The sequence below is a fragment of the Phoenix dactylifera genome, chromosome 4 (assembly GCF_051530095.1).
Source record: "Phoenix dactylifera cultivar Ajwa chromosome 4, Ajwa_hap1_PhDact_Kaust_v1.1, whole genome shotgun sequence".
NCBI lineage: Eukaryota > Viridiplantae > Streptophyta > Magnoliopsida > Arecales > Arecaceae > Phoenix > Phoenix dactylifera.
Window position 1 is genome coordinate 34,204,340 of NC_143193.1, and position 24,867 is coordinate 34,229,206.

At 49.4% G+C, this 24,867-nt stretch overlaps 50 non-coding genes and 16 pseudogenes across 50 annotated transcripts; all 66 read right to left on the minus strand.

The window, feature by feature from the left end:
- Nucleotides 1–36: 36 nt before the first annotated feature.
- LOC149755152 (5S ribosomal RNA) lies at nucleotides 37–155 on the minus strand. The gene has a single exon (XR_016405559.1). It is a non-coding gene; the product is annotated as a 5S ribosomal RNA (ribosomal RNA).
- A 247-nt stretch (nucleotides 156–402) lies between these two features.
- On the minus strand, nucleotides 403–521 carry LOC149755153 (5S ribosomal RNA). Its single transcript, XR_016401657.1, has one exon. It is a non-coding gene; the product is annotated as a 5S ribosomal RNA (ribosomal RNA).
- Nucleotides 522–768: 247 nt separating this feature from the next.
- Nucleotides 769–887, minus strand: LOC149755154 (5S ribosomal RNA). Its single transcript, XR_016408060.1, has one exon. It is a non-coding gene; the product is annotated as a 5S ribosomal RNA (ribosomal RNA).
- Nucleotides 888–1,134: 247 nt separating this feature from the next.
- On the minus strand, nucleotides 1,135–1,253 carry LOC149755155 (5S ribosomal RNA). The gene has a single exon (XR_016401221.1). It is a non-coding gene; the product is annotated as a 5S ribosomal RNA (ribosomal RNA).
- Nucleotides 1,254–1,499: 246 nt separating this feature from the next.
- On the minus strand, nucleotides 1,500–1,618 carry LOC149755156 (5S ribosomal RNA). The gene has a single exon (XR_016406145.1). It is a non-coding gene; the product is annotated as a 5S ribosomal RNA (ribosomal RNA).
- Nucleotides 1,619–1,864: 246 nt separating this feature from the next.
- Nucleotides 1,865–1,983, minus strand: LOC149755157 (5S ribosomal RNA). Its single transcript, XR_016406768.1, has one exon. It is a non-coding gene; the product is annotated as a 5S ribosomal RNA (ribosomal RNA).
- A 247-nt stretch (nucleotides 1,984–2,230) lies between these two features.
- Nucleotides 2,231–2,349, minus strand: LOC149755158 (5S ribosomal RNA; annotated as a pseudogene).
- A 247-nt stretch (nucleotides 2,350–2,596) lies between these two features.
- LOC149755159 (5S ribosomal RNA) lies at nucleotides 2,597–2,715 on the minus strand. Its single transcript, XR_016405795.1, has one exon. It is a non-coding gene; the product is annotated as a 5S ribosomal RNA (ribosomal RNA).
- Nucleotides 2,716–2,962: 247 nt separating this feature from the next.
- Nucleotides 2,963–3,081, minus strand: LOC149755160 (5S ribosomal RNA). The gene has a single exon (XR_016409199.1). It is a non-coding gene; the product is annotated as a 5S ribosomal RNA (ribosomal RNA).
- A 247-nt stretch (nucleotides 3,082–3,328) lies between these two features.
- On the minus strand, nucleotides 3,329–3,447 carry LOC149755161 (5S ribosomal RNA). Its single transcript, XR_016408061.1, has one exon. It is a non-coding gene; the product is annotated as a 5S ribosomal RNA (ribosomal RNA).
- Nucleotides 3,448–3,694: 247 nt separating this feature from the next.
- On the minus strand, nucleotides 3,695–3,813 carry LOC149755162 (5S ribosomal RNA). The gene has a single exon (XR_016403211.1). It is a non-coding gene; the product is annotated as a 5S ribosomal RNA (ribosomal RNA).
- A 247-nt stretch (nucleotides 3,814–4,060) lies between these two features.
- Nucleotides 4,061–4,179, minus strand: LOC149755163 (5S ribosomal RNA). The gene has a single exon (XR_016408933.1). It is a non-coding gene; the product is annotated as a 5S ribosomal RNA (ribosomal RNA).
- A 246-nt stretch (nucleotides 4,180–4,425) lies between these two features.
- Nucleotides 4,426–4,544, minus strand: LOC149755164 (5S ribosomal RNA). Its single transcript, XR_016406769.1, has one exon. It is a non-coding gene; the product is annotated as a 5S ribosomal RNA (ribosomal RNA).
- Nucleotides 4,545–4,791: 247 nt separating this feature from the next.
- On the minus strand, nucleotides 4,792–4,910 carry LOC149755165 (5S ribosomal RNA; annotated as a pseudogene).
- Nucleotides 4,911–5,157: 247 nt separating this feature from the next.
- Nucleotides 5,158–5,276, minus strand: LOC149755166 (5S ribosomal RNA). Its single transcript, XR_016402414.1, has one exon. It is a non-coding gene; the product is annotated as a 5S ribosomal RNA (ribosomal RNA).
- Nucleotides 5,277–5,728: 452 nt separating this feature from the next.
- Nucleotides 5,729–5,847, minus strand: LOC149755167 (5S ribosomal RNA). The gene has a single exon (XR_016406770.1). It is a non-coding gene; the product is annotated as a 5S ribosomal RNA (ribosomal RNA).
- Nucleotides 5,848–6,094: 247 nt separating this feature from the next.
- Nucleotides 6,095–6,213, minus strand: LOC149755168 (5S ribosomal RNA; annotated as a pseudogene).
- A 247-nt stretch (nucleotides 6,214–6,460) lies between these two features.
- LOC149755169 (5S ribosomal RNA) lies at nucleotides 6,461–6,579 on the minus strand. Its single transcript, XR_016402415.1, has one exon. It is a non-coding gene; the product is annotated as a 5S ribosomal RNA (ribosomal RNA).
- A 247-nt stretch (nucleotides 6,580–6,826) lies between these two features.
- On the minus strand, nucleotides 6,827–6,945 carry LOC149755170 (5S ribosomal RNA). Its single transcript, XR_016403212.1, has one exon. It is a non-coding gene; the product is annotated as a 5S ribosomal RNA (ribosomal RNA).
- Nucleotides 6,946–7,192: 247 nt separating this feature from the next.
- Nucleotides 7,193–7,311, minus strand: LOC149755171 (5S ribosomal RNA). The gene has a single exon (XR_016406146.1). It is a non-coding gene; the product is annotated as a 5S ribosomal RNA (ribosomal RNA).
- Nucleotides 7,312–7,558: 247 nt separating this feature from the next.
- Nucleotides 7,559–7,677, minus strand: LOC149755172 (5S ribosomal RNA). The gene has a single exon (XR_016405560.1). It is a non-coding gene; the product is annotated as a 5S ribosomal RNA (ribosomal RNA).
- A 246-nt stretch (nucleotides 7,678–7,923) lies between these two features.
- Nucleotides 7,924–8,042, minus strand: LOC149755173 (5S ribosomal RNA; annotated as a pseudogene).
- A 247-nt stretch (nucleotides 8,043–8,289) lies between these two features.
- LOC149755174 (5S ribosomal RNA) lies at nucleotides 8,290–8,408 on the minus strand (annotated as a pseudogene).
- A 247-nt stretch (nucleotides 8,409–8,655) lies between these two features.
- Nucleotides 8,656–8,774, minus strand: LOC149755175 (5S ribosomal RNA). Its single transcript, XR_016402416.1, has one exon. It is a non-coding gene; the product is annotated as a 5S ribosomal RNA (ribosomal RNA).
- A 452-nt stretch (nucleotides 8,775–9,226) lies between these two features.
- LOC149755176 (5S ribosomal RNA) lies at nucleotides 9,227–9,345 on the minus strand. Its single transcript, XR_016406773.1, has one exon. It is a non-coding gene; the product is annotated as a 5S ribosomal RNA (ribosomal RNA).
- A 247-nt stretch (nucleotides 9,346–9,592) lies between these two features.
- On the minus strand, nucleotides 9,593–9,711 carry LOC149755177 (5S ribosomal RNA; annotated as a pseudogene).
- Nucleotides 9,712–9,958: 247 nt separating this feature from the next.
- Nucleotides 9,959–10,077, minus strand: LOC149755178 (5S ribosomal RNA). Its single transcript, XR_016402417.1, has one exon. It is a non-coding gene; the product is annotated as a 5S ribosomal RNA (ribosomal RNA).
- A 247-nt stretch (nucleotides 10,078–10,324) lies between these two features.
- Nucleotides 10,325–10,443, minus strand: LOC149755179 (5S ribosomal RNA). Its single transcript, XR_016402705.1, has one exon. It is a non-coding gene; the product is annotated as a 5S ribosomal RNA (ribosomal RNA).
- A 247-nt stretch (nucleotides 10,444–10,690) lies between these two features.
- On the minus strand, nucleotides 10,691–10,809 carry LOC149755180 (5S ribosomal RNA). The gene has a single exon (XR_016408257.1). It is a non-coding gene; the product is annotated as a 5S ribosomal RNA (ribosomal RNA).
- Nucleotides 10,810–11,056: 247 nt separating this feature from the next.
- LOC149755181 (5S ribosomal RNA) lies at nucleotides 11,057–11,175 on the minus strand. The gene has a single exon (XR_016403213.1). It is a non-coding gene; the product is annotated as a 5S ribosomal RNA (ribosomal RNA).
- A 247-nt stretch (nucleotides 11,176–11,422) lies between these two features.
- Nucleotides 11,423–11,541, minus strand: LOC149755182 (5S ribosomal RNA). Its single transcript, XR_016406147.1, has one exon. It is a non-coding gene; the product is annotated as a 5S ribosomal RNA (ribosomal RNA).
- A 247-nt stretch (nucleotides 11,542–11,788) lies between these two features.
- On the minus strand, nucleotides 11,789–11,907 carry LOC149755183 (5S ribosomal RNA). Its single transcript, XR_016406148.1, has one exon. It is a non-coding gene; the product is annotated as a 5S ribosomal RNA (ribosomal RNA).
- Nucleotides 11,908–12,153: 246 nt separating this feature from the next.
- On the minus strand, nucleotides 12,154–12,272 carry LOC149755184 (5S ribosomal RNA; annotated as a pseudogene).
- Nucleotides 12,273–12,519: 247 nt separating this feature from the next.
- On the minus strand, nucleotides 12,520–12,638 carry LOC149755185 (5S ribosomal RNA; annotated as a pseudogene).
- A 247-nt stretch (nucleotides 12,639–12,885) lies between these two features.
- On the minus strand, nucleotides 12,886–13,004 carry LOC149755186 (5S ribosomal RNA). Its single transcript, XR_016405561.1, has one exon. It is a non-coding gene; the product is annotated as a 5S ribosomal RNA (ribosomal RNA).
- Nucleotides 13,005–13,251: 247 nt separating this feature from the next.
- Nucleotides 13,252–13,370, minus strand: LOC149755187 (5S ribosomal RNA). The gene has a single exon (XR_016406149.1). It is a non-coding gene; the product is annotated as a 5S ribosomal RNA (ribosomal RNA).
- Nucleotides 13,371–13,616: 246 nt separating this feature from the next.
- Nucleotides 13,617–13,735, minus strand: LOC149755188 (5S ribosomal RNA). Its single transcript, XR_016408884.1, has one exon. It is a non-coding gene; the product is annotated as a 5S ribosomal RNA (ribosomal RNA).
- A 247-nt stretch (nucleotides 13,736–13,982) lies between these two features.
- Nucleotides 13,983–14,101, minus strand: LOC149755189 (5S ribosomal RNA; annotated as a pseudogene).
- A 247-nt stretch (nucleotides 14,102–14,348) lies between these two features.
- Nucleotides 14,349–14,467, minus strand: LOC149755190 (5S ribosomal RNA). The gene has a single exon (XR_016402418.1). It is a non-coding gene; the product is annotated as a 5S ribosomal RNA (ribosomal RNA).
- A 247-nt stretch (nucleotides 14,468–14,714) lies between these two features.
- On the minus strand, nucleotides 14,715–14,833 carry LOC149755191 (5S ribosomal RNA). The gene has a single exon (XR_016403691.1). It is a non-coding gene; the product is annotated as a 5S ribosomal RNA (ribosomal RNA).
- Nucleotides 14,834–15,079: 246 nt separating this feature from the next.
- On the minus strand, nucleotides 15,080–15,198 carry LOC149755192 (5S ribosomal RNA; annotated as a pseudogene).
- A 247-nt stretch (nucleotides 15,199–15,445) lies between these two features.
- On the minus strand, nucleotides 15,446–15,564 carry LOC149755193 (5S ribosomal RNA; annotated as a pseudogene).
- Nucleotides 15,565–15,811: 247 nt separating this feature from the next.
- Nucleotides 15,812–15,930, minus strand: LOC149755194 (5S ribosomal RNA). The gene has a single exon (XR_016407205.1). It is a non-coding gene; the product is annotated as a 5S ribosomal RNA (ribosomal RNA).
- Nucleotides 15,931–16,177: 247 nt separating this feature from the next.
- On the minus strand, nucleotides 16,178–16,296 carry LOC149755195 (5S ribosomal RNA). Its single transcript, XR_016408755.1, has one exon. It is a non-coding gene; the product is annotated as a 5S ribosomal RNA (ribosomal RNA).
- Nucleotides 16,297–16,543: 247 nt separating this feature from the next.
- Nucleotides 16,544–16,662, minus strand: LOC149755196 (5S ribosomal RNA; annotated as a pseudogene).
- Nucleotides 16,663–16,909: 247 nt separating this feature from the next.
- Nucleotides 16,910–17,028, minus strand: LOC149755197 (5S ribosomal RNA). The gene has a single exon (XR_016406200.1). It is a non-coding gene; the product is annotated as a 5S ribosomal RNA (ribosomal RNA).
- A 247-nt stretch (nucleotides 17,029–17,275) lies between these two features.
- Nucleotides 17,276–17,394, minus strand: LOC149755198 (5S ribosomal RNA). Its single transcript, XR_016409210.1, has one exon. It is a non-coding gene; the product is annotated as a 5S ribosomal RNA (ribosomal RNA).
- A 247-nt stretch (nucleotides 17,395–17,641) lies between these two features.
- Nucleotides 17,642–17,760, minus strand: LOC149755199 (5S ribosomal RNA; annotated as a pseudogene).
- Nucleotides 17,761–18,006: 246 nt separating this feature from the next.
- LOC149755200 (5S ribosomal RNA) lies at nucleotides 18,007–18,125 on the minus strand. Its single transcript, XR_016406961.1, has one exon. It is a non-coding gene; the product is annotated as a 5S ribosomal RNA (ribosomal RNA).
- Nucleotides 18,126–18,372: 247 nt separating this feature from the next.
- LOC149755201 (5S ribosomal RNA) lies at nucleotides 18,373–18,491 on the minus strand. Its single transcript, XR_016408143.1, has one exon. It is a non-coding gene; the product is annotated as a 5S ribosomal RNA (ribosomal RNA).
- Nucleotides 18,492–18,737: 246 nt separating this feature from the next.
- Nucleotides 18,738–18,856, minus strand: LOC149755202 (5S ribosomal RNA; annotated as a pseudogene).
- Nucleotides 18,857–19,103: 247 nt separating this feature from the next.
- Nucleotides 19,104–19,222, minus strand: LOC149755203 (5S ribosomal RNA). The gene has a single exon (XR_016402420.1). It is a non-coding gene; the product is annotated as a 5S ribosomal RNA (ribosomal RNA).
- A 406-nt stretch (nucleotides 19,223–19,628) lies between these two features.
- LOC149755204 (5S ribosomal RNA) lies at nucleotides 19,629–19,747 on the minus strand. Its single transcript, XR_016409223.1, has one exon. It is a non-coding gene; the product is annotated as a 5S ribosomal RNA (ribosomal RNA).
- Nucleotides 19,748–19,993: 246 nt separating this feature from the next.
- Nucleotides 19,994–20,112, minus strand: LOC149755205 (5S ribosomal RNA). The gene has a single exon (XR_016408927.1). It is a non-coding gene; the product is annotated as a 5S ribosomal RNA (ribosomal RNA).
- A 247-nt stretch (nucleotides 20,113–20,359) lies between these two features.
- On the minus strand, nucleotides 20,360–20,478 carry LOC149755206 (5S ribosomal RNA). Its single transcript, XR_016406151.1, has one exon. It is a non-coding gene; the product is annotated as a 5S ribosomal RNA (ribosomal RNA).
- Nucleotides 20,479–20,724: 246 nt separating this feature from the next.
- On the minus strand, nucleotides 20,725–20,843 carry LOC149755207 (5S ribosomal RNA; annotated as a pseudogene).
- A 247-nt stretch (nucleotides 20,844–21,090) lies between these two features.
- On the minus strand, nucleotides 21,091–21,209 carry LOC149755208 (5S ribosomal RNA). Its single transcript, XR_016402421.1, has one exon. It is a non-coding gene; the product is annotated as a 5S ribosomal RNA (ribosomal RNA).
- Nucleotides 21,210–21,615: 406 nt separating this feature from the next.
- Nucleotides 21,616–21,734, minus strand: LOC149755209 (5S ribosomal RNA). Its single transcript, XR_016409236.1, has one exon. It is a non-coding gene; the product is annotated as a 5S ribosomal RNA (ribosomal RNA).
- A 246-nt stretch (nucleotides 21,735–21,980) lies between these two features.
- LOC149755210 (5S ribosomal RNA) lies at nucleotides 21,981–22,099 on the minus strand. Its single transcript, XR_016408062.1, has one exon. It is a non-coding gene; the product is annotated as a 5S ribosomal RNA (ribosomal RNA).
- Nucleotides 22,100–22,346: 247 nt separating this feature from the next.
- Nucleotides 22,347–22,465, minus strand: LOC149755211 (5S ribosomal RNA). The gene has a single exon (XR_016404613.1). It is a non-coding gene; the product is annotated as a 5S ribosomal RNA (ribosomal RNA).
- Nucleotides 22,466–22,712: 247 nt separating this feature from the next.
- On the minus strand, nucleotides 22,713–22,831 carry LOC149755212 (5S ribosomal RNA). The gene has a single exon (XR_016408081.1). It is a non-coding gene; the product is annotated as a 5S ribosomal RNA (ribosomal RNA).
- Nucleotides 22,832–23,077: 246 nt separating this feature from the next.
- LOC149755213 (5S ribosomal RNA) lies at nucleotides 23,078–23,196 on the minus strand. Its single transcript, XR_016406774.1, has one exon. It is a non-coding gene; the product is annotated as a 5S ribosomal RNA (ribosomal RNA).
- A 247-nt stretch (nucleotides 23,197–23,443) lies between these two features.
- Nucleotides 23,444–23,562, minus strand: LOC149755214 (5S ribosomal RNA; annotated as a pseudogene).
- Nucleotides 23,563–23,809: 247 nt separating this feature from the next.
- LOC149755215 (5S ribosomal RNA) lies at nucleotides 23,810–23,928 on the minus strand. Its single transcript, XR_016401937.1, has one exon. It is a non-coding gene; the product is annotated as a 5S ribosomal RNA (ribosomal RNA).
- A 247-nt stretch (nucleotides 23,929–24,175) lies between these two features.
- On the minus strand, nucleotides 24,176–24,294 carry LOC149755216 (5S ribosomal RNA). Its single transcript, XR_016410101.1, has one exon. It is a non-coding gene; the product is annotated as a 5S ribosomal RNA (ribosomal RNA).
- Nucleotides 24,295–24,541: 247 nt separating this feature from the next.
- LOC149755217 (5S ribosomal RNA) lies at nucleotides 24,542–24,660 on the minus strand. The gene has a single exon (XR_016406775.1). It is a non-coding gene; the product is annotated as a 5S ribosomal RNA (ribosomal RNA).
- Nucleotides 24,661–24,867: the final 207 nt, after the last annotated feature.

A 24,867-nucleotide genomic window follows, 5' to 3' on the forward strand; every position in this document is an offset into this window, starting at 1 on the left:
ATTATCAAAAAATAAAAAAGCGGGCAAAAAATAAAAGGGGTGCAACACGAGGACTTTCCATAGGGTCACCCATCCTAGTACTACCCTCGCCCAAGCACGCTTAACTGCGGAGTTCTGATGGGATCTGGTGCATTAGTGCTGGTATGATCGCACCCATGACATGCCCTTCGAAACTCCCTTTTATGACAAAGCAGCCGACCTCGACGGCCCGAGACATTCGCGCCGCCGGGGCCGTTCTGGCGTAGGATTCAACGCGCTGGTCCCGCTATGCTGCATGGCACCGCCAGTCTCCGGACTCAGTTTATTTTCGGGGAAAAAAAATTATCCGAAGAGGAAAAGCCAAAAGCCGAAAAATTAAAAATAAATATTAACAAAAAATAAAAAAGCGGGCAAAAAATAAAAGGGGTGCAACACGAGGACTTCCCAGGGGGTCACCCATCCTAGTACTACTCTCGCCCAAGCACGCTTAACAGCGGAGTTCAGATGGGATCCGGTGCATTAGTGCTGGTATGATCGCACCCATGACAAGCCCTTCGAAACCCCCTTTTATGACAAAGCAGCAGGTCTCGACGGCCCGAGACATTCACACCGCCGGGGCCGTTCTGGCGTAGGATTCAACGCGCTGGTCCCGCTATGCTGCATGGCACCGCCAGTCTCCGGACTCAGTTTATTTTCGGAGAAAAAAAATTATCCGAAGCGGAAAAGCCAAAAGCCGAAAAATTAAAAATAAATATTATCAAAAAATAAAAAAAGGGGCAAAAAATAAAAGGGGTGCAACACGAGGACTTCCCAGGTGGTCACCCATCCTAGTGCTACTCTCGCCCAAGCACGCTTAACTGCGGAGTTTTGATGGGATCCGGTGCATTAGTGCTGGTATGATCGCACCCATGACATGCCCTTCGAAACTCCCTTTTATGACAAAGCAGCCGACCTCGACGGCCCGAGACATTCGCGCCGCCGGGGCCGTTCTGGCGTAGGATTCAACGCGCTGGTCCCGCTATGCTGCATGGCACCGCCAGTCTCCGGACTCAGTTTATTTTCGGGGGAAAAAAATTATCCGAAGTGGAAAAGCCAAAAGCCGAAAAATTAAAAATAAATATTATCAAAAAATAAAAAAAGGGGCAAAAAATAAATGGGGTGCAACACGAGGACTTCCCGGGGGGTCACCCATCCTAGTACTACTCTCGCCCAAGCACGCTTAACTGCAGAGTTCTGATGGGATCTGGTGCATTAGTGCTGGTATGATCGCACCCATGACAAGCCCTTCGAACTCCGTTTTATGACAAAGCAGCCGGTCTCGACGGCCCGAGACATTCGCGCCGCCAGGGCCGTTCTGGCGTAGGATTCAACGCGCTGGTCCCGCTATGCTGCATGGGACAGCCAGTCTCCGGACTCAGTTTATTTTCGGGGAGAAAAAATTATCCGAAGAGGAAAAGCCAAAGGCCAAAAAATTAAAAATAAATATTACCAAAAAATAAAAAAGCGGGCAAAAAATAAAAGGGGTGCAACACGAGGACTTTCCATAGGGTCACCCATCCTAGTACTACCCTCGCCTAAGCACGCTTAACTGCGGAGTTCTGATGGGATCCGGTGCATTAGTGCTGGTATGATCGCACCCATGACATGCCCTTCGAAACTCCCTTTTATGACAAAGCAGCCGACCTCGACGGCCCGAGACATTCGCGCCGCCAGGGCCGTTCTGGCGTAGGATTCAACGCGCTGGTCCCGCTATGCTGCATGGCACCGCCAGTCTCCGGACTCAGTTTATTTTCGGGGAAAAAAATTATCCGAAGAGGAAAAGCCAAAAGCCAAAAAATTAAAAATAAATATTATTAAAAAATAAAAAAGCGGGCAAAAAATAAAAGGGGGGCAACACGAGGACTTCCCAGGGGGTCACCCATCCTTGTACTACTCTCGCCCAAGCACGCTTAACTGCGGAGTTCTGATGGGATCCGGTGCATTAGTGCTGGTATGATCACACCCATGACAAGCCCTTCGAAACTCCCTTTTATGACAAAGCAGCAGACCTCGACGGCCCGAGACATTCGCGCCGCCGGGGCCGTTCTGGCGTAGAATTCAACACGCTGGTCCCGCTATGCTGCATGGCACCGCCTGTCTCCGAACTCAGTTTATTTTGGGAGGAAAAAAATTATCCGGAGTGGAAAAGCCAAAAGCCGAAAAATTAAAAATAAATATTATCAAAAAATAAAAAAGCGGGCAAAAAATTAAAGGGGTGCAACACGAGGACTTCCCAGAGGGTCACCCATCCTAGTACTACTCTCGCCCAAGCATGCTTAACTGCGGAGTTCTGATGGAATCTGGTGCATTAGTGCCGGTATGATCGTACCCATTACATGCCCTTCGAAACTCCCTTTTATGACAAAGCAGCAGACCTCGACGGCCCGAGACATTCGCGCCGGCGGGGCCGTTCTGGCGTAGGATTCAACGCGCTGGTCCCGCTATGCTGCATGGCACCGCCAGTCTCCGGACTCAGTTTATTTTCGGGGAAAAAAAATTATCCGAAGAGGAAAAGCCAAAGGCCGAAAAATAAAAAATAAATATTATCAAAAAATAAAAAAGCGGGCAAAAAATAAAAGGGGTGCAACACGAGGACTTTCCATAGGGTCACCCATCCTAGTACTACCCTCGCCCAAGCACGCTTAACTGCGGAGTTCTGATAGGATCCGGTGCATTAGTGCTGGTATGATCGCACCCATGACATGCCCTTCGAAACTCCCTTTTATGACAAAGCAGCCGACCTCGACGGCCCGAGACATTCGCGCCGCCGGGGCCGTTCTGGCGTAGGATTCAACGCGCTGGTCCCGCTATGCTGCATGGCACCGCCAGTCTCCGGACTCAGTTTATTTTCGGGGAAAAAAAATTATCCGAAGAGGAAAAGCCAAAAGCCGAAAAATTAAAAATAAATATTAACAAAAAATAAAAAAGCGGGCAAAAAATAAAAGGGGTGCAACACGAGGACTTCCCAGGGGGTCACCCATCCTAGTACTACTCTCGCCCAAGCACGCTTAACTGCGGAGTTCAGATGGGATCCGGTGCATTAGTGCTGGTATGATCGCACCCATGACAAGCCCTTCGAAACCCCCTTTTATGACAAAGCAGCAGGTCTCGACGGCCCGAGACATTCGCACCGCCGGGGCCGTTCTGGCGTAGGATTCAACGCGCTGGTCCCGCTATGCTGCATGGCACCGCCAGTGTCCGGACTCAGTTTATTTTCGGAGAAAAAAAATTATCCGAAGCGGAAAAGCCAAAAGCCGAAAAATTAAAAATAAATATTATCAAAAAATAAAAAAAGGGGCAAAAAATAAAAGGGGTGCAACACGAGGACTTCCCAGGTGGTCACCCATCCTAGTGCTACTCTCGCCCAAGCACGCTTAACTGCGGAGTTTTGATGGGATCCGGTGCATTAGTGCTGGTATGATCGCACCCATGACATGCCCTTCGAAACTCCCTTTTATGACAAAGCAGCCGACCTCGACGGCCCGAGACATTCGCGCCGCCGGGGCCATTCTGGCGTAGGATTCAACGCGCTGATCCCGCTATGCTGCATGGCACCGCCAGTCTCCGGACTCAGTTTATTTTCGGGGGAAAAAAATTATCCGAAGTGGAAAAGCCAAAAGCCGAAAAATTAAAAATAAATATTATCAAAAAATAAAAAAAGGGGCAAAAAATAAATGGGGTGCAACACGAGGACTTCCCGGGGGGTCACCCATCCTAGTACTACTCTCGCCCAAGCACGCTTAACTGCAGAGTTCTGATGGGATCCGGTGCATTAGTGCTGGTATGATCGCACCCATGACAAGCCCTTCGAAACTCCGTTTTATGACAAAGCAGCCGGTCTCGACGGCCCGAGACATTCGCGCCGCCAGGGCCGTTCTGGCGTAGGATTCAACGCGCTGGTCCCGCTATGCTGCATGGGACAGCCAGTCTCCGGACTCAGTTTATTTTCGGGGAGAAAAAATTATCCGAAGAGGAAAAGCCAAAGGCCGAAAAATTAAAAATAAATATTACCGAAAAATAAAAAAGCGGGCAAAAAATAAAAGGGGTGCAACACGAGGACTTTCCATAGGGTCACCCATCCTAGTGCTACCCTCGCCTAAGCACGCTTAACTGCGGAGTTCTGATGGGATCCGGTGCATTAGTGCTGGTATGATCGCACCCATGACATGCCCTTCGAAACTCCCTTTTATGACAAAGCAGCCGACCTCGACGGCCCGAGACATTCGCGCCGCCGGGGCCGTTCTGGCGTAGGATTCAACGCGCTGGTCCCGCTATGCTGCATGGCACCGCCAGTCTCCGGACTCAGTTTATTTTCGGGGAAAAAAATTATCCGAAGAGGAAAAGCCAAAAGCCGAAAAATTAAAAATAAATATTATCAAAAAATAAAAAAGCGGGCAAAAAATAAAAGGGGGGCAACACGAGGACTTCCCAGGGGGTCACCCATCCTTGTACTACTCTCGCCCAAGCACGCTTAACTGCGGAGTTCTGATGGGATCCGGTGCATTAGTGCTGGTATGATCACACCCATGACAAGCCCTTCGAAACTCCCTTTTATGACAAAGCAGCAGACCTCGACGGCCCGAGACATTCGCGCCGCCGGGGCCGTTCTGGCGTAGAATTCAACACGCTGGTCCCGCTATGCTGCATGGCACCGCCTGTCTCCGAACTCAGTTTATTTTGGGAGGAAAAAAATTATCCGGAGTGGAAAAGCCAAAAGCCGAAAAATTAAAAATAAATATTATCAAAAAATAAAAAAGCGGGCAAAAAATTAAAGGGGTGCAACACGAGGACTTCCCAGAGGGTCACCCATCCTAGTACTACTCTCGCCCAAGCATGCTTAACTGCGGAGTTCTGATGGAATCTGGTGCATTAGTGCTGGTATGATCGTACCCATTACATGCCCTTCGAAACTCCCTTTTATGACAAAGCAGCAGACCTCGACGGCCCGAGACATTCGCGCCGGCGGGGCCGTTCTGGCGTAGGATTCAACGCGCTGGTCCCGCTATGCTGCATGGCACCGCCAGTCTCCGGACTCAGTTTATTTTCGGGGAAAAAAAATTATCCGAAGAGGAAAAGCCAAAGGCCGAAAAATTAAAAATAAATATTATCAAAAAATAAAAAAGCGGGCAAAAAATAAAAGGGGTGCAACACGAGGACTTTCCATAGGGTCACCCATCCTAGTACTACCCTCGCCCAAGCACGCTTAACTGCGGAGTTCTGATGGGATCCGGTGCATTAGTGCTGGTATGATCGCACCCATGACATGCCCTTCGAAACTCCCTTTTATGACAAAGCAGCCGACCTCGACGGCCCGAGACATTCGCGCCGCCGGGGCCGTTCTGGCGTAGGATTCAACGCGCTGGCCCCGCTATGCTGCATGGCACCGCCAGTCTCCGGACTCAGTTTATTTTCGGGGGAAAAAATTATCCGAAGAGGAAAAGCCAAAAGCCGAAAAATTAAAAATAAATATTATCAAAAAATAAAAAAGCGGATGACAAAGCAGCCGACCTCGACGGCCCGAGACATTCGCGCCGCCGGGGCCGTTCTGGCGTAGGATTCAACGCGCTGGTCCCGCTATGCTGCATGGCACCGCCAGTCTCCGGACTCAGTTTATTTTCGGGGGAAAAAATTATCCGAAGAGGAAAAGCCAAAAGCCGAAAAATTAAAAATAAATATTATCAAAAAATAAAAAAGCGGGCAAAAAATAAAAGGGGGGCAACACGAGGACTTCCCAGGGGGTCACCCATCCTTGTACTACTCTCGCCCAAGCACGCTTAACTGCGGAGTTCTGATGGGATCCGGTGCATTAGTGCTGGTATGATCACACCCATGACAAGCCCTTCGAAACTCCCTTTTATGACAAAGCAGCAGACCAGGACGGCCCGAGACATTCGCGCCGCCGGGGCCGTTCTGGCGTAGAATTCAACGCGCTGGTCCCGCTATGCTGCATGGCACCGCCTGTCTCCGAACTCAGTTTATTTTGGGAGGAAAAAAATTATCCGGAGTGGAAAAGCCAAAAGCCGAAAAATTAAAAATAAATATTATCAAAAAATAAAAAAGCGGGCAAAAAATTAAAGGGGTGCAACACGAGGACTTCCCAGAGGGTCACCCATCCTAGTACTACTCTCGCCCAAGCATGCTTAACTGCGGAGTTCTGATGGAATCTGGTGCATTAGTGCTGGTATGATCGTACCCATTACATGCCCTTCGAAACTCCCTTTTATGACAAAGCAGCAGACCTCGACGGCCCGAGACATTCGCGCCGGCGGGGCCGTTCTGGCGTAGGATTCAACGCGCTGGTCCCGCTATGCTGCATGGCACCGCCAGTCTCCGGACTCAGTTTATTTTCGGGGAAAAAAAATTATCCGAAGAGGGAAAGCCAAAGGCCGAAAAATTAAAAATAAATATTATCAAAAAATAAAAAAGCGGGCAAAAAATAAAAGGGGTGCAACACGAGGACTTTCCATAGGGTCACCCATCCTAGTACTACCCTCGCCCAAGCACGCTTAACTGCGGAGTTCTGATGGGATCCGGTGCATTAGTGCTGGTATGATCGCACCCATGACATGCCCTTCGAAACTCCCTTTTATGACAAAGCAGCCGACCTCGACGGCCCGAGACATTCGCGCCGCCGGGGCCGTTCTGGCGTAGGATTCAACGCGCTGGTCCCGCTATGCTGCATGGCACTGCCAGTCTCCGGACTCAGTTTATTTTCGGGGGAAAAAAATTATCCGAAGTGGAAAAGCCAAAAGCCGAAAAATTAAAAATAAATATTATCAAAAAATAAAAAAACGGGCAAAAAATAAATGGGGTGCAACACGAGGACTTCCCGGGGGGTCACCCATCCTAGTACTACTCTCGCCCAAGCACGCTTAACTGCAGAGTTCTGATGGGATCCGGTGCATTAGTGCTGGTATGATCGCACCCATAACAAGCCCTTCGAAACTCCGTTTTATGACAAAGCAGCCGGTCTCGACGGCCCGAGACATTCGCGCCGCCAGGGCCGTTCTGGCGTAGGATTCAACGCGCTGGTCCCGCTATGCTGCATGGCACAGCCAGTCTCCGGACTCAGTTTATTTTCGGGGAGAAAAAATTATCCGAAGAGGAAAAGCCAAAGGCCGAAAAATTAAAAATAAATATTACCAAAAAATAAAAAAGCGGGCAAAAAATAAAGGGGGTGCAACACGAGGACTTTCCATAGGGTCACCCATCCTAGTACTACCCTCGCCTAAGCACGCTTAACTGCGGAGTTCTGATGGGATCCGGTGCATTAGTGCTGGTATGATCGCACCCATGACATGCCCTTTGAAACTCCCTTTTATGACAAAGCAGCCGACCTCGACGGCCCGAGACATTCGCGCCGCCAGGGCCGTTCTGGCGTAGGATTCAACGCGCTGGTCCCGCTATGCTGCATGGCACAGCCAGTCTCCGGACTCAGTTTATTTTCGGGGAGAAAAAATTATCCGAAGAGGAAAAGCCAAAGGCCGAAAAATTAAAAATAAATATTACCAAAAAATAAAAAAGCGGGCAAAAAATAAAAGGGGTGCAACACGAGGACTTTCCATAGGGTCACCCATCCTAGTACTACCCTCGCCCAAGCACGCTTAACTGCGGAGTTCTGATGGGATCTGGTGCATTAGTGCTGGTATGATCGCACCCATGACATGCCCTTCGAAACTCCCTTTTATGACAAAGCAGCCGACCTCGACGGCACGAGACATTCGCGCCGCCGGGGCCGTTCTGGCGTAGGATTCAACGCGCTGGTCCCGCTATGCTGCATGGCACCGGCAGTCTCCGGACTCAGTTTATTTTCGGGGAAAAAAATTATCCGAAGAGGAAAAGCCAAAAGCCAAAAAATTAAAAATAAATATTATCAAAAAATAAAAAAGCGGGCAAAAAATAAAAGGGGGGCAACACGAGGACTTCCCAGGGGGTCACCCATCCTTGTACAACTCTCGCTCAAGCACGCTTAACTGCGGAGTTCTGATGGGATCCGGTGCATTAGTGCTGGTATGATCACACCCATGACAAGCCCTTCGAAACTCCCTTTTATGACAAAGCAGCAGACCTCGACGGCCCGAGACATTCGCGCCGCCGGGGCCGTTCTGGCGTAGAATTCAACACGCTGGTCCCGCTATGCTGCATGGCACCGCCTATCTCCGAACTCAGTTTATTTTGGGAGGAAAAAAATTATCCGGAGTGGAAAAGCCAAAAGCCGAAAAATTAAAAATAAATATTATCAAAAAATAAAAAAGCGGGCAAAAAATTAAAGGGGTGCAACACGAGGACTTCCCAGAGGGTCACCCATCCTAGTACTACTCTCGCCCAAGCATGCTTAACTGCGGAGTTCTGATGGAATCTGGTGCATTAGTGCTGGTATGATCGTACCCATTACATGCCCTTCGAAACTCCCTTTTATGACAAAGCAGCAGACCACGACGGCCCGAGACATTCGCGCCGGCGGGGCCGTTCTGGCGTAGGATTCAACGCGCTGGTCCCGCTATGCTGCATGGCACCGCCAGTCTCCGGACACAGTTTATTTTCGGAGAAAAAAAATTATCCGAAGAGGAAAAGCCAAAGGCCGAAAAATTAAAAATAAGTATTATCAAAAAATAAAAAAGCGGGCAAAAAATAAAAGGGGTGCAACACGAGGACTTTCCATAGGGTCACCCATCCTAGTACTACCCTCGCCCAAGCACGCTTAACTGCGGAGTTCTGATGGGATCCGGTGCATTAGTGCTGGTATGATCGCACCCATGACATGCCCTTCGAAACTCCCTTTTATGACAAAGCAGCCGACCTCGACGGCCCGAGACATTCGCGCCGCCGGGGCCGTTCTGGCGTAGGATTCAACGCGCTGGTCCCGCTATGCTGCATGGCACCGCCAGTCTCCGGACTCAGTTTATTTTCGGGGGAAAAAATTATCCGAAGAGGAAAAGCCAAAAGCCGAAAAATTAAAAATAAATATTATCAAAAAATAAAAAAGCGGATGACAAAGCAGCCGACCTCGACGGCCCGAGACATTCGCGCCGCCGGGGCCGTTCTGGCGTAGGATTCAACGCGCTGGTCCCGCTATGCTGCATGGCACCGCCAGTCTCCGGACTCAGTTTATTTTCGGGGGAAAAAATTATCCGAAGAGGAAAAGCCAAAAGCCGAAAAATTAAAAATAAATATTATCAAAAAATAAAAAAGCGGGCAAAAAATAAAAGGGGGGCAACACGAGGACTTCCCAGGGGGTCACCCATCCTTGTACTACTCTCGCCCAAGCACGCTTAACTGCGGAGTTCTGATGGGATCCGGTGCATTAGTGCTGGTATGATCACACCCATGACAAGCCCTTCGAAACTCCCTTTTATGACAAAGCAGCAGACCACGACGGCCCGAGACATTCGCGCCGCCGGGGCCGTTCTGGCGTAGAATTCAACGCGCTGGTCCCGCTATGCTGCATGGCACCGCCTGTCTCCGAACTCAGTTTATTTTGGGAGGAAAAAAATTATCCGGAGTGGAAAAGCCAAAAGCCGAAAAATTAAAAATAAATATTATCAAAAAATAAAAAAGCGGGCAAAAAATTAAAGGGGTGCAACACGAGGACTTCCCAGAGGGTCACCCATCCTAGTACTACTCTCGCCCAAGCATGCTTAACTGCGGAGTTCTGATGGAATCTGGTGCATTAGTGCTGGTATGATCGTACCCATTACATGCCCTTCGAAACTCCCTTTTATGACAAAGCAGCAGACCTCGACGGCCCGAGACATTCGCGCCGGCGGGGCCGTTCTGGCGTAGGATTCAACGCGCTGGTCCCGCTATGCTGCATGGCACCGCCAGTCTCCGGACTCAGTTTATTTTCGGGGAAAAAAAATTATCCGAAGAGGGAAAGCCAAAGGCCGAAAAATTAAAAATAAATATTATCAAAAAATAAAAAAGCGGGCAAAAAATAAAAGGGGTGCAACACGAGGACTTTCCATAGGGTCACCCATCCTAGTACTACCCTCGCCCAAGCACGCTTAACTGCGGAGTTCTGATGGGATCCGGTGCATTAGTGCTGGTATGATCGCACCCATGACATGCCCTTCGAAACTCCCTTTTATGACAAAGCAGCCGACCTCGACGGCCCGAGACATTCGCGCCGCCGGGGCCGTTCTGGCGTAGGATTCAACGCGCTGGTCCCGCTATGCTGCATGGCACCGCCAGTCTCCGGACTCAGTTTATTTTCGGGGAAAAAAAATTATCCGAAGAGGAAAAGCCAAAAGCCGAAAAATTAAAAATAAATATTAACAAAAAATAAAAAAGCGGGCAAAAAATAAAAGGGGTGCAACACGAGGACTTTCCAGGGGGTCACCCATCCTAGTACTACTCTCGCCCAAGCACGCTTAACTGCGGAGTTCAGATGGGATCCGGTGCATTAGTGCTGGTATGATCGCACCCATGACAAGCCCTTCGAAACTCCCTTTTATGACAAAGCAGCAGGTCTCGACGGCCCGAGACATTCGCACCGCCGGGGCCGTTCTGGCGTAGGATTCAACGCGCTGGTCCCGCTATGCTGCATGGCACCGCCAGTCTCCGGACTCAGTTTATTTTCGGAGAAAAAAAATTATCCGGAGCGGAAAAGCCAAAAGCCGAAAAATTAAAAATAAATATTATCAAAAAATAAAAAAAGGGGCAAAAAATAAAAGGGGTGCAACACGAGGACTTCTCAGGTGGTCACCCATCCTAGTGCTACTCTCGCCCAAGCACGCTTAACTGCGGAGTTTTGATGGGATCCGGTGCATTAGTGCTGGTATGATCGCACCCATGACATGCCCTTCGAAACTCCCTTTTATGACAAAGCAGCCGACCTCGACGGCCCGAGACATTCGCGCCGCCGGGGCCGTTCTGGCGTAGGATTCAACGCGCTGGTCCCGCTATGCTGCATGGCACCGCCAGTCTCCGGACTCAGTTTATTTTCGGGGGAAAAAAATTATCCGAAGTGGAAAAGCCAAAAGCCGAAAAATTAAAAATAAATATTATCAAAAAATAAAAAAACGGGCAAAAAATAAATGGGGTGCAACACGAGGACTTCCCGGGGGGTCACCCATCCTAGTACTACTCTCGCCCAAGCACGCTTAACTGCAGAGTTCTGATGGGATCCGGTGCATTAGTGCTGGTATGATCGCACCCATAACAAGCCCTTCGAAACTCCGTTTTATGACAAAGCAGCCGGTCTCGACGGCCCGAGACATTCGCGCCGCCAGGGCCGTTCTGGCGTAGGATTCAACGCGCTGGTCCCGCTATGCTGCATGGCACAGCCAGTCTCCGGACTTAGTTTATTTTCGGGGAGAAAAAATTATCCGAAGAGGAAAAGCCAAAGGCCGAAAAATTAAAAATAAATATTACCAAAAAATAAAAAAGCGGGCAAAAAATAAAGGGGGTGCAACACGAGGACTTTCCATAGGGTCACCCATCCTAGTACTACCCTCGCCTAAGCACGCTTAACTGCGGAGTTCTGATGGGATCCGGTGCATTAGTGCTGGTATGATCGCACCCATGACATGCCCTTTGAAACTCCCTTTTATGACAAAGCAGCCGACCTCGACGGCCCGAGACATTCGCGCCGCCAGGGCCGTTCTGGCGTAGGATTCAACGCGCTGGTCCCGCTATGCTGCATGGCACAGCCAGTCTCCGGACTCAGTTTATTTTCGGGGAGAAAAAATTATCCGAAGAGGAAAAGCCAAAGGCCGAAAAATTAAAAATAAATATTACCAAAAAATAAAAAAGCGGGCAAAAAATAAAAGGGGTGCAACACGAGGACTTTCCATAGGGTCACCCATCCTAGTACTACCCTCGCCTAAGCACGCTTAACTGCGGAGTTCTGATGGGATCCGGTGCATTAGTGCTGGTATGATCGCACCCATGACATGCCCTTCGAAACTCCCTTTTATGACAAAGCAGCCGACCTCGACGGCACGAGACATTCGCGCCGCCGGGGCCGTTCTGGCGTAGGATTCAACGCGCTGGTCCCGCTATGCTGCATGGCACCGGCAGTCTCCGGACTCAGTTTATTTTCGGGGAAAAAAATTATCCGAAGAGGAAAAGCCAAAAGCCAAAAAATTAAAAATAAATATTATCAAAAAATAAAAAAGCGGGCAAAAAATAAAAGGGGGGCAACACGAGGACTTCCCAGGGGGTCACCCATCCTTGTACAACTCTCGCTCAAGCACGCTTAACTGCGGAGTTCTGATGGGATCCGGTGCATTAGTGCTGGTATGATCACACCCATGACAAGCCCTTCGAAACTCCCTTTTATGACAAAGCAGCAGACCTCGACGGCCCGAGACATTCGCGCCGCCGGGGCCGTTCTGGCGTAGAATTCAACACGCTGGTCCCGCTATGCTGCATGGCACCGCCTATCTCCGAACTCAGTTTATTTTGGGAGGAAAAAAATTATCCGGAGTGGAAAAGCCAAAAGCCGAAAAATTAAAAATAAATATTATCAAAAAATAAAAAAGCGGGCAAAAAATTAAAGGGGTGCAACACGAGGACTTCCCAGAGGGTCACCCATCCTAGTACTACTCTCGCCCAAGCATGCTTAACTGCGGAGTTCTGATGGAATCTGGTGCATTAGTGCTGGTATGATCGTACCCATTACATGCCCTTCGAAACTCCCTTTTATGACAAAGCAGCAGACCACGACGGCCCGAGACATTCGCGCCGGCGGGGCCGTTCTGGCGTAGGATTCAACGCGCTGGTCCCGCTATGCTGCATGGCACCGCCAGTCTCCGGACACAGTTTATTTTCGGAGAAAAAAAATTATCCGAAGAGGAAAAGCCAAAGGCCGAAAAATTAAAAATAAGTATTATCAAAAAATAAAAAAGCGGGCAAAAAATAAAAGGGGTGCAACACGAGGACTTTCCATAGGGTCACCCATCCTAGTACTACCCTCGCCCAAGCACGCTTAACTGCGGAGTTCTGATGGGATCTGGTGCATTAGTGCTGGTATGATCGCACCCATGACATGCCCTTCGAAACTCCCTTTTATGACAAAGCAGCCGACCTCGACGGCCCGAGACATTCGCGCCGCCGGGGCCGTTCTGGCGTAGGATTCAACGCGCTGGTCCCGCTATGCTGCATGGCACCGCCAGTCTCCGGACTCAGTTTATTTTCGGGGAGAAAAAATTATCCGAAGAGGAAAAGCCAAAGGCCGAAAAATTAAAAATAAATATTACCAAAAAATAAAAAAGCGGGCAAAAAATAAAAGGGGTGCAACACGAGGACTTTCCATAGGGTCACCCATCCTAGTACTACCCTCGCCTAAGCACGCTTAACTGCGGAGTTCTGATGGGATCCGGTGCATTAGTGCTGGTATGATCGCACCCATGACATGCCCTTCGAAACTCCCTTTTATGACAAAGCAGCCGACCTCGACGGCACGAGACATTCGCGCCGCCGGGGCCGTTCTGGCGTAGGATTCAACGCGCTGGTCCCGCTATGCTGCATGGCACCGCCAGTCTCCGGACTCAGTTTATTTTCGGGGAAAAAAATTATCCGAAGAGGAAAAGCCAAAAGTCGAAAAATTAAAAATAAATATTATCAAAAAATAAAAAAGCGGGCAAAAAATAAAAGGGGGGCAACACGAGGACTTCCCAGGGGGTCACCCATCCTTGCACTACTCTCGCCCAAGCACGCTTAACTGCGGAGTTCTGATGGGATCCGGTGCATTAGTGCTGGTATGATCACACCCATGACAAGCCCTTCGAAACTCCCTTTTATGACAAAGCAGCAGACCTCGACGGCCCGAGACATTCGCGCCGCCGGGGCCGTTCTGGCGTAGAATTCAACACGCTGGTCCCGCTATGCTGCATGGCACCGCCTGTCTCCGAACTCAGTTTATTTTGGGAGGAAAAAAATTATCCGGAGTGGAAAAGCCAAAAGCCGAAAAATTAAAAATAAATATTATCAAAAAATAAAAAAGCGGGCAAAAAATTAAAGGGGTGCAACACGAGGACTTCCCAGAGGGTCACCCATCCTAGTACTACTCTCGCCCAAGCATGCTTAACTGCGGAGTTCTGATGGAATCTGGTGCATTAGTGCTGGTATGATCGTACCCATTACATGCCCTTCGAAACTCCCTTTTATGACAAAGCAGCAGACCTCGACGGCCCGAGACATTCGCGCCGGCGGGGCCGTTCTGGCGTAGGATTCAACGCGCTGGTCCCGCTATGCTGCATGGCACCGCCAGTCTCCGGACACAGTTTATTTTCGGAGAAAAAAAATTATCCGAAGAGGAAAAGCCAAAGGCCGAAAAATTAAAAATAAGTATTATCAAAAAATAAAAAAGCGGGCAAAAAATAAAAGGGGTGCAACACGAGGACTTTCCATAGGGTCACCCATCCTAGTACTACCCTCGCCCAAGCACGCTTAACTGCGGAGTTCTGATGGGATCCGGTGCATTAGTGCTGGTATGATCGCACCCATGACATGCCCTTCGAAACTCCCTTTTATGACAAAGCAGCCGACCTCGACGGCCCGAGACATTCGCGCCGCCGGGGCCGTTCTGGCGTAGGATTCAACGCGCTGGTCCCGCTATGCTGCATGGCACCGCCAGTCTCCGGACTCAGTTTATTTTCGGGGAAAAAAAATTATCCGAAGAGGAAAAGCCAAAAGCCGAAAAATTAAAAATAAATATTAACAAAAAATAAAAAAGCGGGCAAAAAATAAAAGGGGTGCAACACGAGGACTTCCCAGGGGGTCACCCATCCTAGTACTACTCTCGCCCAAGCACGCCTAACTGCGGAGTTCAGATGGGATCCGGTGCATTAGTGCTGGTATGATCGCACCCATGACAAGCCCTTCGAAACTCCCTTTTATGACAAAGCAGCAGGTCTCGACGGCCCGAGACATTCGCACCGCCGGGGCCGTTCTGGCGTAGGATTCAACGCGCTGGTCCCGCTATGCGGCATGGCACCGCCAGTCTCCGGACTCAGTTTATTGTCGGGGGAAAAAAATTATCCGAAGAGGAAAAGCCAAAAGCCGAAAAATTAAAAATAAATATTATCAAAAAAAAAAAAGCGGGCAAAAAATAAAAGGGGGGCAACACGAGGACTTCCCAGGGGGTCACCCATCCTTGTACTACTCTCGCCCAAACACGCTTAACTGCGGAGTTCTGATGCGATCCGGTGCATTAGTGCTGGTATGATCACACCCATGACAAGCCCTTCGTAACTCCCTTTTATGACAAAGCAGCAGACCTCGACGGCCCGAGTCATTCGCGCCGCCGGGGCCGTTCTGGCGTAGAATTCAACGCGCTGGTCCCGCTATGCTGCATGGCACCGCCTATCTCCGAACTCGGTTTATTTTGGGAGGAAAAAAATTATCCGGAGTGGAAAAGCCAAAAGCCGAAAAATTAAAAATAAATATTATCAAAAAATAAAAAAGCGGGCAAAAAATTAAAGGTGTGCAACACGAGGACTTCCCAGAGGGTCACCCATCCTAGTACTACTCTCGCCCAAGCATGCTTAACTGCGGAGTTCTGATGGAATCTGGTGCATTAGTGCTGGTATGATCGTATCCATTACATGCCCTTCGAAACTCCCTTTTATGACAAAGCAGCAGACCTCGACGGCCCGAGACATTCGCGCCGGCGGGGCCGTTCTGGCGTAGGATTCAACGCGCTGGTCCCGCTATGCTGCATGGCACCGCCAGTCTCCGGACTCAGTTTATTTTTGGAGAAAAAAAATTATCCGAAGAGGAAAAGGCAAAGGCCGAAAAATTAAAAATAAATATTATCAAAAAATAAAAAAGCGGGCAAAAAATAAAAGGGGTGCAACGCGAGGACTTTCCATAGGGTCACCCATCCTAGTACTACCCTCGCCCAAGCATGCTTAACTGCGGAGTTCTGATGGGATCCGGTGCATTAGTGCTGGTATGATCGCACCCATGACATGCCCTTCGAAACTCTCTTTTATGACAAAGCAGCAGACCTCGACCGCCCGAGACATTCGCGCTGCCGGGGCCGTTCTGGCGTAGGATTCAACGCGCTGGTCCCGCTATGCGGCATGGCACAGCCAGTCTCCGGACTCAGTTTATTGTCGGGGGAAAAAAATTATCCGAAGAGGAAAAGCCAAAAGCCGAAAAATTAAAAATAAATATTATCAAAAAATAAAAAAGCGGGCAAAAAATAAAAGGGGGGCAACACGAGGACTTTCCAGGGGGTCACCCATCCTTGTACTACTCTCGCCCAAGCACGCTTAACTGCGGAGTTCTGATGGGATCCGGTGCATTAGTGCTGGTATGATCACACCCATGACAAGCCCTTCGAAACTCCCTTTTATGACAAAGCAGCAGACCTCGACGGCCCAAGACATTCGGGCCGCCGGGGCCGTTCTGGCATAGAATTCAACGCGCTGGTCCCGCTATGCTGCATGGCACCGCCTGTCTCCGAACTCAGTTTATTTTGGGAGGAAAAAAATTATCCGGAGTGGAAAAGCCAAAAGCCGAAAAATTAAAAATAAATATTATCAAAAAATAAAAAAGCGGGCAAAAAATTAAAGGGGTGCAACACGAGGACTTCCCAGAGGGTCACCCATCCTAGTACTACTCTCGCCCAAGCATGCTTAACTGCGGAGTTCTGATGGAATCTGGTGCATTAGTGCTGGTATGATCGTGCCCATTACATGCCCTTCGAAACTCCCTTTTATGACAAAGCAGCAGACCTCGACGGCCCGAGACATTCGCGCCGGCGGGGCCGTTCTGGCGTAGGATTCAACGCGCTGGTCCCGCTATGCTGCATGGCACCGCCAGTCTCCGGACTCAGTTTATTTTCGGGGAAAAAAAATTATCCGAAGAGGAAAAGCCAAAGGCCGAAAAATTAAAAATAAATATTATCAAAAAATAAAAAAGCGGGCAAAAAATAAAAGGGGTGCAACACGAGGACTTTCCATAGGGTCACCCATCCTAGCACTACCCTCGCCCAAGCACGCTTAACTGCGGAGTTCTGATGGGATCCGGTGCATTAGTGCTGGTATGATCGCACCCATGACATGCCCTTCGAAACTCCCTTTAATGACAAAGCAGCCGACCTCGACGGCCCGAGACATTCGCGCCGCCGGGGCCGTTCTGGCGTTGGATTCAACGCGCTGGTCCCGTTATGCTGCATGGCACCGCCAGTCTCCGGACTCAGTTTATTTTCGGGGAAAAAAAATTATCCGAAAAGGAAAAGCCAAAAGCCGAAAAATTAAAAATAAATATTAACAAAAAATAAAAAAGCGGGCAAAAAATAAAAGGGGTGCAACACGAGGACTTCCCAGGGGGTCACCCATCCTAGTACTACTCTCGCCCAAGCACGCTTAACTGCGGAGTTCAGATGGGATCCGGTGCATTAGTGCTGGTATGATCGCACCCATGACAAGCCCTTCGAAACCCCCTTTTATGACAAAGCAGCAGGTCTCGACGGCCCGAGACATTCGCACCGCCGGGGCCGTTATGGCGTCGGATTCAACGCGCTGGTCCCGCTATGCTGCATGGCACCGCCAGTCTCCGGACTCAGTTTATTTTCGGAGAAAAAAGATTATCCGAAGCGGAAAAGCCAAAAGCCGAAAAATTAAAAATAAATATTATCAAAAAATAAAAAAAGGGGCAAAAAATAAAAGGGGTGCAACACGAGGACTTCCCAGGTGGTCACCCATCCTAGTGCAACTCTCGCCCAAGCACGCTTAACTGCGGAGTTTTGATGGGATCCGGTGCATTAGTGCTGGTATGATCGCACCCATGACATGCCCTTCGAAACTCCCTTTTATGACAAAGCAGCCGACCTCGACGGCCTGAGACATTCGCGCCGCCGGGGCCGTTCTGGCGTAGGATTCAACGCGCTGGTCCCGCTATGCTGCATGGCACCGCCAGTCTCCGGACTCAGTTTATTTTTGGAGGAAAAAAATTATCCGAAGTGGAAAAGCCAAAAGCCGAAAAATTAAAAATAAATATTATCAAAAAATAAAAAAAGGGCAAAAAATAAATGGGGTGCAACACGAGGACTTCCCGGGGGGTCACCCATCCTAGTACTACTCTCGCCCAAGCACGCTTAACAGCAGAGTTCTGATGGGATCCGGTGCATTAGTGCGGGTATGATCGCACCCATGACAAGCCCTTCGAAACTCCGTTTTATGACAAAGCAGCCGGTCTCGACGGCCCGAGACATTCGCGCCGCCAGGGCCGTTCTGGCGTAGGATTCAACGCGCTGGTCCCGCTATGCTGCATGGCACAGCCAGTCTCCGGACTCAGTTTATTTTCGGGGAGAAAAAATTATCCGAAGAGGAAAAGCCAAAGGCCGAAAAATTAAAAATAAATATTACCAAAAAATAAAAAAGCGGGCAAAAAATAAAAGGGGTGCAACACGAGGACTTTCCATAGGGTCACCCATCCTTGTACTACCCTCGCCTAAGCACGCTTAACTGCGGAGTTCTGATGGGATCCGGTGCATTAGTGCTGGTATGATCGCACCCATGACATGCCCTTCGAAACTCCCTTTTATGACCAAGCAGCCGACCTCGACGACCCGAGATATTCGCGCCGCCGGGGCCGTTCTGGCGTAGGATTCAACGCGCTGGTCCCGCTATGCTGCATGGCACCGCCAGTCTCCGGACTCAGTTTATTTTCGGGGGAAAAAATTATCCGAAGAGGAAAAGCCAAAAGCCGAAAAATTAAAAATAAATATTATCAAAAAATAAAAAAGCGGGCAAAAAATAAAAGTGGTGCAACACGAGGACTTCCCAGAGGGTCACCCATCCTAGTACTACTCTCGCCCAAGCATGCTTAACTGCGGAGTTCTGATGGAATCTGGTGCATTAGTGCTGGTATGATCGTACCCATTACATGCCCTTCGAAACTCCCTTTTATGACAAAGCAGCAGACCTCGACGGCCCGAGACATTCGCGCCGGCGGGGCCGTTCTGGCGTAGGATTCAACGCGCTGGTCCCGCTATGCTGCATGGCACCGCCAGTCTCCGGACTCAGTTTATTTTCGGAGAAAAAAAATTATCCGAAGAGGAAAAGCCAAAGGCCGAAAAATTAAAAATAAATATTATCAAAAAATAAAAAAGCGGGCAAAAAATAAAAGGGGTGCAACACGAGGACTTTCCATAGGGTCACCCATCCTAGTACTACCCTCGCCCAAGCACGCTTAACTGCGGAGTTCTGATGGGATCCGGTGCATTAGTGCTGGTATGATCGCACCCATGACATGCCCTTCGAAACTCCCTTTTATGACAAAGCAGCCGACCTCGACGGCCCGAGACATTCGCGCCGCCGGGGCCGTTCTGGCGTAGGATTCAACGCGCTGGTCCCGCTATGCTGCATGGCACCGCCAGTCTCCGGACTCAGTTTATTTTCGCGGAAAAAAAATTATCCGAAGAGGAAAAGCCAAAAGCCGAAAAATTAAAAATAAATATTAACAAAAAATAAAAAAGCGGGCAAAAAATAAAAGGGGTGCAACACGCTGGTCCCGCTATGCTGCATGGCAACGCCAGTCTCCGGACTCAGTTTATTTTCGCGGAAAAAAAATTATCCGAAGAGGAAAAGCCAAAAGCCGAAAAATTAAAAATAAATATTAACAAAAAATAAAAAAGCGGGCAAAAAATAAAAGGGGTGCAACACGAGGACTTCCCAGGGGGTCACCCATCCTAGTACTACTCTCGCCCAAGCACGCTTAACTGCGGAGTTCAGATGGGATCCGGTGCATTAGTGCTGGTATGATCGCACCCATGACAAGCCCTTCGAAACCCCCTTTTATGACAAAGCAGCAGGTCTCGACGGCCCGAGACATTCGCACCGCCGGGGCCGTTATGGCGTCGGATTCAACGCGCTGGTCCCGCTATGCTGCATGGCACCGCCAGTCTCCGGACTCAGTTTATTTTCGGAGAAAAAAGATTATCCGAAGCGGAAAAGCCAAAAGCCGAAAAATTAAAAATAAATATTATCAAAAAATAAAAAAAGGGCAAAAAATAAATGGGGTGCAACACGAGGACTTCCCGGGGGGTCACCCATCCTAGTACTACTCTCGCCCAAGCACGCTTAACAGTAGAGTTCTGATGGGATCCGGTGCATTAGTGCGGGTATGATCGCACCCATGACAAGCCCTTCGAAACTCCGTTTTATGACAAAGCAGCCGGTCTCGACGGCCCGAGACATTCGCGCCGCCAGGGCCGTTCTGGCGTAGGATTCAACGCGCTGGTCCCGCTATGCTGCATGGCACAGCCAGTCTCCGGACTCAGTTTATTTTCGGGGAGAAAAAATTATCCGAAGAGGAAAAGCCAAAGGCCGAAAAATTAAAAATAAATATTACCAAAAAATAAAAAAGCGGGCAAAAAATAAAAGGGGTGCAACACGAGGACTTTCCATAGGGTCACCCATCCTAGTACTACCCTCGCCTAAGCACGCTTAACTGCGGAGTTCTGATGGGATCCGGTGCATTAGTGCTGGTATGATCGCACCCATGACATGCCCTTCGAAACTCCCTTTTATGACAAAGCAGCCGACCTCGACGGCCCGAGATATTCGCGCCGCCGGGGCCGTTCTGGCGTAGGATTCAACGCGCTGGTCCCGCTATGCTGCATGGCACCGCCAGTCTCCGGACTCAGTTTATTTTCGGGGGAAAAAATTATCCGAAGAGGAAAAGCCAAAAGCCGAAAAATTAAAAATAAATATTATCAAAAAATAAAAAAGCGGGCAAAAAATAAAAGTGGTGCAACACGAGGACTTCCCAGAGGGTCACCCATCCTAGTACTACTCTCGCCCAAGCATGCTTAACTGCGGAGTTCTGATGGAATCTGGTGCATTAGTGCTGGTATGATCGTACCCATTACATGCCCTTCGAAACTCCCTTTTATGACAAAGCAGCAGACCTCGGCGGCCCGAGACATTCGCGCCGGCGGGGCCGTTCTGGCGTAGGATTCAACGCGCTGGTCCCGCTATGCTGCATGGCACCGCCAGTCTCCGGACTCAGTTTATTTTCGGAGAAAAAAAATTATCCGAAGAGGAAAAGCCAAAGGCCGAAAAATTAAAAATAAATATTATCAAAAAATAAAAAAGCGGGCAAAAAATAAAAGGGGTGCAACACGAGGACTTTCCATAGGGTCACCCATCCTAGTACTACCCTCGCCCAAGCACGCTTAACTGCGGAGTTCTGATGGGATCCGGTGCATTAGTGCTGGTATGATCGCACCCATGACATGCCCTTCGAAACTCCCTTTTATGACAAAACAGCCGACCTCGATGGCCCGAGACATTCGCGCCGCCGGGGCCGTTCTGGCGTAGGATTCAACAAGCTGGTCCCGCTATGCTGCATGGCACCGCCAGTCTCCGGACTCAGTTTATTTTCGCGGAAAAAAAATTATCCGAAGAGGAAAAGCCAAAAGCCGAAAAATTAAAAATAAATATTAACAAAAAATAAAAAAGCGGGCAAAAAATAAAAGGGGTGCAACACGCTGGTCCCGCTATGCTGCATGGCACCGCCAGTCTCCGGACTCAGTTTATTTTCGCGGAAAAAAAATTATCCGAAGAGGAAAAGCCAAAAGCCGAAAAATTAAAAATAAATATTAACAAAAAATAAAAAAGCGGGCAAAAAATAAAAGGGGTGCAACACGAGGACTTCCCAGGGGGTCACCCATCCTAGTACTACTCTCGCCCAAGCACGCTTAACTGCGGAGTTCAGATGGGATCCGGTGCATTAGTGCTGGTATGATCGCACCCATGACAAGCCCTTCGAAACCCCCTTTTATGACAAAGCAGCAGGTCTCGACGGCCCGAGACATTCGCACCGCCGGGGCCGTTATGGCGTCGGATTCAACGCGCTGGTCCCGCTATGCTGCATGGCACCGCCAGTCTCCGGACTCAGTTTATTTTCGGAGAAAAAAGATTATCCGAAGCGGAAAAGCCAAAAGCCGAAAAATTAAAAATAAATATTATCAAAAAATAAAAAAAGGGCAAAAAATAAATGGGGTGCAACACGAGGACTTCCCAGGTGGTCACCCATCCTAGTGCTACTCTCGCCCAAGCACGCTTAACTGCGGAGTTTTGATGGGATCCGGTGCATTAGTGCTGGTATGATCGCACCCATGACATGCCCTTCGAAACTCCCTTTTATGACAAAGCAGCCGACCTCGACGGCCCGAGACATTCGCGCCGCCGGGGCCGTTCTGGCGTAGGATTCAACGCGCTGGTCCCGCTATGCTGCATGGCACCGCCAGTCTCCGGACTCCGTTTATTTTCGGGGGAAAAAAATTATCCGAAGTGGAAAAGCCAAAAGCCGAAAAATTAAAAATAAATATTATCAAAAAATAAAAAAACGGGCAAAAAATAAATGGGGTGCAACACGAGGACTTCCCGGGGGGTCACCCATCCTAGTACTACTCTCGCCCAAGCACGCTTAACTGCAGAGTTCTGATGGGATCCGGTGCATTAGTGCGGGTATGATCGCACCCATGACAAGCCCTTCGAAACTCCGTTTTATGACAAAGCAGCCGGTCTCGACGGCCCGAGACATTCGCGCCGCCAGGGCCGTTCTGGCGTAGGATTCAACGCGCTGGTCCCGCTATGCTGCATGGCACAGCCAGTCTCCGGACTCAGTTTATTTTCGGGGAGAAAAAATTATCCGAAGAGGAAAAGCCAAAGGCCGAAAAATTAAAAATAAATATTACCAAAAAATAAAAAAGCGGGCAAAAAATAAAAGGGGTGCAACACGAGGACTTTCCATAGGGTCACCCATCCTAGTACTACCCTCGCCTAAGCACGCTTAACCGCGGAGTTCTGATGGGATCCGGTGCATTAGTGCTGGTATGATCGCACCCATGACATGCCCTTCGAAACTCCCTTTTATGACAAAGCAGCCGACCTCGACGGCCCGAGACATTCGCGCCGCCGGGGCCGTTCTGGCGTAGGATTCAACGCGCTGGTCCCGCTATGCTGCATGGCACCGCCAGTCTCCGGACTCAGTTTATTTTCGGGAGAAAAAATTATCCGAAGAGGAAAAGCCAAAAGCCGAAAAATTAAAAATAAATATTATCAAAAAATAAAAAAGCGGGCAAAAAATAAAAGGGGGGCAACACGAGGACTTCCCAGGGGGTCACCCATCCTTGTACTACTCTCGCCCAAGCACGCTTAACTGCGGAGTTCTGATGGGATCCGGTGCATTAGTGCTGGTATGATCACACCCATGACAAGCCCTTCGAAACTCCCTTTTATGACAAAGCAGCAGACCTCGACGGCCCGAGACATTCGCGCCGCCGGGGCCGTTCTGGCGTAGAATTCAACGCGCTGGTCCCGCTATGCAGCATGGCACCGCCTGTCTCCGAACTCGGTTTATTTTGGGAGGAAAAAAATTATCCGGAGTGGAAAAGCCAAAAGCCGAAAAATTAAAAATAAATATTATCAAAAAATAAAAAAGCGGGCAAAAAATTAAAGGGGTGCAACACGAGGACTTCCCAGAGGGTCATCCATCCTAGTACTACTCTCGCCCAAGCATGCTTAACTGCGGAGTTCTGATGGAATCTGGTGCATTAGTGCTGGTATGATCGTACCCATTACATGCCCTTCGAAACTCCCTTTTATGACAAAGCAGCAGACCTCGACGGCCCGAGACATTCGCGCCGGCGGGGCCGTTCTGGCGTAGGATTCAACGCGCTGGTCCCGCTATGCTGCATGGCACCGCCAGTCTCCGGACTTAGTTTATTTTCGGAGAAAAAAAATTATCCGAAGAGGAAAAGCCAAAGGCCGAAAAATTAAAAATAAATATTATCAAAAAATAAAAAAGCGGGCAAAAAATAAAAGGGGTGCAACACGAGGACTTTCCATATGGTCACCCATCCTAGTACTACCCTCGCCCAAGCACGCTTAACTGCGGAGTTCTGATGGGATCCGGTGCATTAGTGCTGGTATGATCGCACCCATGACATGCCCTTCGAAACTCCCTTTTATGACAAAGCAGCCGACCTCGACGGCCCGGGACATTCGCGCCGCCGGGGCCGTTCTGGCGTAGGATTCAACGCGCTGGTCCCGCTATGCTGCATGGCACCGCCAGTCTCCGGACTCAGTTTATTTTCGGGGAAAAAAAATTATCCGAAGAGGAAAAGCCAAAAGCCGAAAAATTAAAAATAAATATTAATAAAAAATAAAAAAGCGGGCAAAAAATAAAAAGGGTGCAACACGAGGACTTCCCAGGGGGTCACCCATCCTAGTACTACTCTCGCCCAAGCACGCTTAACTGCGGAGTTCAGATGGGATCCGGTGCATTAGTGCTGGTATGATCGCACCCATGACAAGCCCTTCGAAACTCCCTTTTATGACAAAGCAGCAGGTCTCGACGGCCCGAGACATTCGCACCGCCGGGGCCGTTCTGGCGTAGGATTCAACGCGCTGGTCCCGCTATGCGGCATGGCACCGCCAGTCTCCGGACTCAGTTTATTGTCGGGGGAAAAAAATTATCCGAAGAGGAAAAGCCAAAAGCCGAAAAATTAAAAATAAATATTATCAAAAAATAAAAAAGCGGGCAAAAAATAAAAGGGGGGCAACACGAGGACTTCCCAGGGGGTCACCCATCCTTGTACTACTCTCGCCCAAGCACGCTTAACTGCGGAGTTCTGATGGGATCCGGTGCATTAGTGCTGGTATGATCACACCCATGACAATCCCTTCGAAACTCCCTTTTATGACAAAGCAGCAGACCTCGACGGCCCGAGACATTCGCGCCGCCGGGGCCGTTCTGGCGTAGAATTCAACGCGCTGGTCCCGCTATGCTGCATGGCACCGCCAGTCTCCGGACTCAGTTTATTTTCGGAGAAAAAAAATTATCCGAAGAGGAAAAGCCAAAGGCCGAAAAATTAAAAAT